Source organism: Diabrotica undecimpunctata, chromosome 6 (genome assembly GCF_040954645.1).
Source record: "Diabrotica undecimpunctata isolate CICGRU chromosome 6, icDiaUnde3, whole genome shotgun sequence".
Lineage (NCBI taxonomy): Eukaryota > Metazoa > Arthropoda > Insecta > Coleoptera > Chrysomelidae > Diabrotica > Diabrotica undecimpunctata.
In genome coordinates, this window is record NC_092808.1 from 48254463 (window position 1) to 48263280 (window position 8818).

Below are 8818 nucleotides of genomic sequence, written 5' to 3' on the forward strand. Positions count from 1 at the left end.
TCAGAACCGGTATGGTTAAATCGGCTTGTCTCCAGAAGGTTCGAATTGTTTTTATTACAAAGGGGGACCCATCGTGTGTCAGGTAGGCATTACCTAAAAAATACGTGAATGAATGAAAATATTAGTAATAAATATATTTACGGTTTTGGGTCAGAATTTATCGTAACATTGCCCCCTCTTAAAAGATTGTTCCTCCTGGAACCTTGTCGGGACTGGAACCGGAACGGTATGCTGGTATCGGCAACTGGACCCTCTTTTACAACTTCCAGTTGTATAAAAATGACAAGGGACGGTTTTCTCTCCGCACCAGTAACTATGCGGATTGCAACAGACTAACACCTGGACTTCGGTGTCTTTAAAGATCTCTTCCACCATATTTCGGATAACCCTCCAATCTAATTGGCGGCACTCCAACTTTGGCATGGCTAACTTTTGCACGTCGGACTCCAGTACGTGCTCTCTCAATTGAAGTAAGGCTTCCCATACATCTCGGTAGGTAGGTTGGTCACGGGCAGTGTCTTTTGTTACCAGGTAGAAAAGGTAACGTGATGCATCTTGGAGTTTCAAGGTTTTACCGGGAGCTGGCACTTGGCATTGAAGATCTGCAACTCGACCAAACTTCCTTCGAAAGACGGATGCCAACCCTGGTGCGTCTTTGATACTGGCCGGGATGGTAAGGGCCAGCGAGTAGTCATCGGGGAGCGTGAGTAGATCTTGCTTTTCTTCAGTAGTAACACCATGTCTCGCTTTACCGGTACCTCCATAGGCACCCATGAATTCCTCAAACGTGAGGTCAGACACATCGTGGACTTGGTTTACTTCCACTTCTTCATCTACGTTGTGGTCACCTTCGAAAGACGCCAACCGGTTATGGTGTACTATCATCGGCTTTCCCCTCGGAATCTTGCTTATTCGGTAGATGACATCGTTGATCTTCTCCATAATGAGGTATGGACCTTCCCAAAACTGCTGCAATTTGGAAGAACAACCTTTTCGCTTCTTGGGATTATACAGCCATACTTTGTCGTTCTTCTTAAAGCAACCCTTTTCGGCTTGTGTATCGTGCCGTTTCTTCATTCTGTCGCTAGCGATCTGAAGGTGGGAACGGACCAACTCATGTACATCGTCCATTCTTCTTCGTAATTCGTTCACATAATCTTCACCTGCTACATCTTCTCCAGGTTTACATCCAAACTCGAGATCACAAGGTAGTCGCATTTCGCGTCCGAATAGGACTTTGGCTGGTGTCTGGCCTGTTGATTCGTTAACAGCAGATCTGTAGGCCATTGTGAAGAACGGAAGGTATTGGTCCCAGTCTCGCTGATGATCGGACACCATCTTTGTCAAATACTTGCCAACTGTCCTATTCATTCGTTCTACCATACCATCCGATTGCGGATGATACGCGGTAGTTCTTGTTTTCTTCATGCCTAGTCTATCACATATTCCTTGGAATAGATCGCTTTCGAAGTTCCTGCCTTGGTCACTATGTATCTCCAAAGGCACTCCAAATCGGCTGATATATTCTTGGATCAACTTATCTGCAACGGTGGCGGCCTTCTGGTCGGGAAGTGCGTAAATCTCGACCCACTTAGTAAAGTAATCCATTACTACCAACATGTACTTGCCTCCATTCTCACTTTCTGGAAATGGCCCAGCGATGTCCAAAGCTATTCTTTCAAACGGGCTTCCAACATTATATTGTCTCATAGGAGCTCTCCTTTTTCGGTAAGGCCCGTTACTCGTGGCACAAATAGTACATTTCTTACACCAGTCTTTTACATCGTCGGAATTGTTCATCCAATAAAACCGTTCCCGAATTCGCTGAAGGGTTTTCCTTACACCAAAATGCCCTCCCGATGGACTGTCGTGTAACTGACGAAGTACTTCGGCTATTCTGCTCTTTGGGATCACCAACTGTCTTCTCTTCTCTGAACCGTCATCATTTTCCAGGACTCGTTTGAGCAAGCCATCTTCGATGATAAATGAGTCCCACTGGGCCCAATACGTCTTAACTACTGAGCATAGGTTTAATATTTCCTGCCAAGGTGGTCGACGGTTTTCCTCTTTCCATTTTCGGATTTTCTGTATAACTGGATCTCTCTCTTGTTCTGCCCTTATCTTAGTAGGCGTCCAGTCGTCGTTGACAATCGTCGTTCTTAGCACTGCTGCTTCCTTGGATTCCGTTTTGTTGCAGTGGGAACACTCTGCTGGGCATGGCCTTCTGGAAAGAGAATCAGCGTTTCTGTGGCTAACTCCGGCCCGGTGCTCAATCTTAAAATCGTATTCTTGGAGTCGTTCGATCCACCTGGCTATCTGACCCTCTGGATTCTTAAACTGCATCAACCACTTAAGGGCGGCATGGTCGGTTCGGATTAGAAACTTTCTGCCATAGAGGTATTGATAGAAGTGCTCTACTGATTTAACTACTGCTAGAAGTTCTCTTCTCGTGACGCAATAATTCCGCTCAGGTTTTGAAAGAACTTTACCAAAATATCCGAGGACTCGTTCCTGTCCTCCTTGAATCTGAGACAGCACTCCTCCAATTCCCACATTACTTGCATCCGTATCTAAGATGAACTCTCCTTCTGGCAGTGGATACCCTAAAATTGGTGCTGTTATTAGATGTTTTTTTAAGGTCTCAAAGGCATTTTGGCAGTCTGTATCCCAGCGGTATTCTCTTGCTTCCTCTGTAAGTCGCGTTAATGGCTTAGCGATATCTGCAAACTTCTTAATAAACCTCCGGTAGTAAGTACATAGTCCAAGAAAACTTCTCACTTGATGTTTGTCAGTTGGTTTTGGCCATTCCTTAATGGAATCGATTTTTCCCTTATCCACGGCCACTCCTTCTTTACTGACTATATGACCCAGATAATTGACTTTACCTTGAAATAGCTGGCACTTCTTGGGGTTTAGCATCAATTGGGCAGCTTTAAGTCGATTAAAAACGTTTTCTAAATTCCTCAAATGGTCTTCGAATGTCTCCCCCAAGACGATTATGTCATCTAAATAAACCAGGCATGTTTTCCAAGATAACCCTCTCAACACATTTTCCATAAGCCTCTCAAATGTCGCAGGAGCATTACAAAGTCCAAATGGCATAACGTTGAATTGCCACAATCCAGATCCTGTGGTGAAGGCTGTCTTTTCTTTATCGACTGGGTCCGTTTCTACCTGCCAGTATCCAGACTTCAAATCTAAAGTAGAAAACAATTTACTTCCAGCCAATGTGTCCAATGTGTCATCGATCCGAGGCAGAGGATAACTATCTTTCTTGGTAACGTTGTTCAGCAAACGGTAATCCACACAGAACCTCGTCGTTCCGTCTTTCTTCTTAACCAGGACCACCGGAGAGACCCATGGGCTCGTAGAAGGTTCTATCACCCCGTCTTTCTTCATTTCCTGAACAATCGTTTCAGCTTCCTCTCTCTTCGCCTGTGGTAATCGTCGAGCTGTTTGACGAATTGGCTTAGCATTACCAGTATCAATTTTATGCTTAACAACGGTAGTTCTTCCCGTCTTTCCTCCTTTCGGTACGAAAATATCACGATACTGCCGCAGAAATTCCCTTAATTTCCTTTTCTCCATCTGATTTAGAGACTGTCCTGCAACTGCAACCATTTGGTCGAATTTGTCGTTGGAATTATCAGATGTTGTCGCCTGACGGATTATGGATGTCACAGGTACACAAGTTCCTACTTTTGTCTCTTTATGGTCACTGGGTAGTCGTTGACATTGATAAGTCTCACAGGAATTTCTTTAGCCGAAGTCACCAATTCCTTTCCAATTATGATTCCACGGCCAACCTCATCGTCGTGGTTCCAAGGCTCCATCATAACAGGTCTCCCTTCGTCCACAATTCCCTGTAGCCGCGCTACTATGATCGTTTCGCTTCTCGCAGGCACGACTGTATCTTCTGTAATGGCTGCTTGCACAGTGTTGTCATTATGTGGATGGAGAAATACCTCCTCGTTGCCAACTTTGATTACCTTATTCTTAAAATCCAATTGGAATCCATGCATATTCATTACGTCCATTCCTAATATAACATCCTCTTCGATGTCAGCAACTATAACAGTATGGACGAACTTTTCTGCTCCAATTCCCAATTGTACCTGGATTTCTCCATGAATGTTAGCATTTTCACCTGTAGCGGTCCGAAGTCGCAACCTCGTTGTTAACAGTTTCTTACGGCTGTTTATAACTGTCGGGCGTATAATGGTTCTGGTCGCTCCGGTATCCACCAACAACGTATGCTTTTTACCATTTATCTCTCCATCTACATATACGCTATCCTCACGACATTTCAAAGAAGCTATTAGTATAAGAGGGTCTTTGGAAAAGTTCCGGGTCGAAGCTGCTCCCCTAAAGCCGACTCGTTCTGGTTTTCCTGATGGTGAGTTTCTTGATTTTATAGTCTTCGTTTTCTTGCATGTAATAATTTTCATCATATTAACGAGCTGGTCAAGTTTATCTTCATCTCCTTCCTCTTTTACAGTCCTAACTTTACTGTACCCGCCAGAGGCCTGCGTAGCTGACTCGTATTCGAGGGCGGCGGATAGGACATCAACCAGCGTCTTGTGACGAGCTAATCGCAGTGTTCTCTGCATTTCATGATCACGAAGACCATCAATAAACGTTTGAACGGCCAATTTTTCCATCATGTCTTCGGGAGCTGTTGGATAAGCATATCGTACTAATCTGGCAATATCTACCTCATATTCTTGAAGAGCCTCATCTTTCTTCTGTCTACGATTTTTAAGCTGCGACCTATATACATGCTCCAAATGTTCGTGGCCATATCGCATATTTAACCTCTTCTTCAGTTGTTCGAAATCATCGGTCTCCTCTACGGCTATGGTCTGAAGCACATCTAAGGCATCTCCTCGAAGAGCGATAGTCAGGTTTACAGCCTTTTCTTTTTCAGACCATCCATTCGCTCTTGCGGCTGATTCGAACTGTTTCATGTAGTTGTTCCATGATGATTTTCCGTCGAAAGTTGGGACTTTAACATGAATAGAACCTCCACTTCCTTCAAATTTCGGCCGTGTCTCCAACTTACATTTCGTCTCGTCTTCTTTTATCTCCACTGTAATTGGATTGTTTCCTCTCTCTGCTGTCCCTGTTTCCTCCATCTTCCTTTCCATCTCTTTAATCTTTTCTTCGAAGGCCGACATATCGGCAGCAACTTGGTTTTTTAACGAAGACATTCTATCGTCGAGGGCAGACATCTCAGAAGTTACTTTAGAGATTTCCAAAGAGATATTAGCAGAGACTTTGCTTTCCAGCGAAGAAATCTCGTTAGAAACTTTGTCTTCCAAAGAAGCGATGTCGCCGGAAACTTTGTTCTCTAATGATGCGATATCACCAGAAACTTTGTTCTCTAATGATGCGATGTCACCAGAAACTTTGGCTACATCACCAGAAACTTTCGAAATCGACGAGAGGACAGCATCATGCTTGTCTTCAAATATATAAGTTTCCGGATCCAAACCTTCTTCTTTTAAAGCGTTCTTTAGTCGTTGGACTAAATCAGCCTTTTTCCCGGTAGAAGCTAATTCCCTATCTTCAAGATGCCTTCTTAAATCCGTAACTGTGAGCTCATAAATCGTCGTCATTTTCACAATTTATTTTATATTCACTTGTATTATTATTATAAGTCTAATTTATGTTCGATCTCACTTCTTACACCACTGTGATGATTTTATTTCAATGTATATTTAATTTATAATGTCTTGTTCTTATCTTAATTCATTAAAAAGCACAATAACTGATATTAATTTATTTATCACTAAATATACATAATTTATTAACAAGCGAACGTAACATTTTATCGCGAGCGCGTCTTCAGAATTAACTGTTTTTTATTCTCCAAAAAGTCCTGGTTATATATTCACTACTGTTAGACTGGAAACGTCTACGGCCTTCTAGACAGAGCGGCGAATTGTTCTCAGAACCGGTATGGTTAAATCGGCTTGTCTCCAGAAGGTTCGAATTGTTGTTTTTATTACAAAGGGGGACCCATCGTGTGTCAGGTAGGCATTACCTAAAAAATACGTGAATGAATGAAAATATTAGTAATAAATATATTTACGGTTTTGGGTCAGAATTTATCGTAACACAAGTAATAATAATAATATAAACACAGAGTAATAAGTAAATAGTCTGCAAGTAAATTAACGTGAGTTAGGTACCGTCCAGTGAGGGTTCTCTAAGTAGTATTGCAGTATATCTTCTGGCCATACTCTCTTCAATCTTCTTTTGGCAATTGGTTAGGTGAATAAATTATTTATCAGTTCGTTGTAATGATCAGTGGTGCGATTTATATATTTTATTGAGTGATTCTTTATTATGTCCTTAAGTAGAGAGATCCAGATCATTGTGAAGTATTTGGTTAGATCACCGAGTTAGATACATACCATGAAGCTTTACTCATGATACTATGATTAAGAAGATAAGATATTGCGCATAAGTCGTGACGTAATTGGAGAGTTGCACGTTCGTAATGTCAGTTTTTTCTATGTGTCAATAAATAATCTTTAATAAATAGTTTGGAGATATCCTTTTGTGTACGATTATTGTAATTATTAAACCTTTATTTAATATTATTATTTTGCTAATTGAATAATTTCCTCACATAATGCATAAAAATCCCGTTTAACTTTAACAAGAATTCAAATTCTACTCTCCAATGACGGCATGCGCCAACGCGACCGATTTTGTGCTACGGGACCTATCTTGTTTGTCATAGTACATCGAATTAGAATCTATCATAGTATCATGGCTTTACTTATCATACGGAGTGTTTTGTCAAACATGGAACAAAAAATTTCGGTTTGGCAGTGTTGGCATGTTTTCATAATGTATATGCTGTATGCTTCAAATATAAAGAGATACAACTTTAGAAAATTTTGTAAGCAATTCTGCAACTCTACTCGGTTCGATATCTCCAGTTCCAACTGTCTAGTGAATTGATTAACTATTTTTTTGCTAAGTTAGTTACTTTTTGACAGACTCGAAGTGGCTGGAACTTACTATACAATCAAGCACACGTACTTATAGCCAATATTAATAGTAAACAAACTGAATAGTATATAAAATAGAACTTTACAAATTACCGACAATCAATATTTATTTATTTGCACCAAATATAATAAATAGTTGTGTTAAATTATAACAACTAAAATATATCTTTTAAATATATACTACCCAAAATGTTATGGGTTTAGTATACACTTCCACTATTTAGAATAATAGTGCAATAGTTATACTTTAGTTATTAATACTGAGAAATACTCCAGTCACTGTGGAGGAAAAGAGGTCAATACCTCTAAATTTTTTATAACAATCGATTTTGCTAAAAATTTGGAATTAGGCTTATCTTACCTCCATCTACAAAAGTTATATATGCGCTAGGTAAGCTTTTTATTTTTAAGGGGTGAAATCACCCCTTATTGAAAATAATGAAAAAAAATTATATTAAAGCATTTTATGGATTTAAATCGTGTTAAATTAGGCAATTGAAATATTGTCAATTATAATAATGGATATTGTGTACATTCTCAACCCTTAAATAATCTTAAAAACCACCCCTTTTAATAAAAATAATTGTAAAACATCGTTTAACAGGTTCAAACGCTTTTGTAGTGCATTTATATCATCTACAATGTAATTCTCTGCTTATATAAAATAATTTTGGTTGATTGCAACACTTCAACCCTTAAAAACTACCCCCTATGTCAAAATATATAAAAAAATCTTTTTAAACAACTTCAAAAGTTTTTAATGTACATTTATATTCAAAAATTCCTTTCTTATCAATAAAATATTATTTGATTGGTTGCTTATTTTCAACCCTTAAAACCCACCTCTATGCTCACGAAACAAATTCCTCTTTGGTTAATGTCTAAATAAAAAAATTAAGTATACTCATGATGTTTTTATTGTAAAAAATTATGCATGAAAATACTTTACATTAGAAAGTATACAAAATATATTTACAAAAATAAAAATGATTTACAATATATCAAATTATTCATTGTCTGAAACGTCATTCTCGTCGTGTTCTAACTCCACCTCTTCGTCTATTGCAGGACAGTTTTGACAATTGTCGCCAGAGCATGTTCCACACGTAGCATTGCAAAATAGACCTAGTCTACGATAGCCACACGCTGAACCGCAACCCTTTTTGCAATTGCAAAAAATCATTTTCAATAGTTCTTCTGGTGCAGGTGAACTTTTCATTTTTATTGGTTGTAAAATAGCATCACTCTTGAACCATCCCTAATCCGTTATATCAATCTCTTTGTTTCCAAGCCATATCTGAGTTTGTAAATAAACTCTTTTGATATGCTCATCCAGGGCACTTACAGTTGGTACAAGAGATGATAATTTAAATGCACTATTTTTAGTTGTGGCTTTAATAAAGGATTCGTATCGCATTTGTTCAAGTAATGATGAATAATCTTCGACCTTATTCATTTTGTTCATGTGGGTGTCTTTGGCAAGGCCATACAGCAAAATTGTACAGTATCTCCTAGCTTCTAAAATGTCTTCGAGATCTGAAGTACTACTGTCATTGGCACTCATTGGCGGCTTGCCCACGCAACTTCAAAGGAGTGTCGCTTCTCTGTGTTCGTTAGTTCTCTAAAGCAGATGTTCCGTTTAGAGGTGCCTATATTATATACATATCATATATATATATATATATATATATATATATATATATATATATATATATATATATATATATATATATATATATATATATATGTATTGTATTATATACATATTTGTGTGAGTGTTAGTGTGTCTGTTA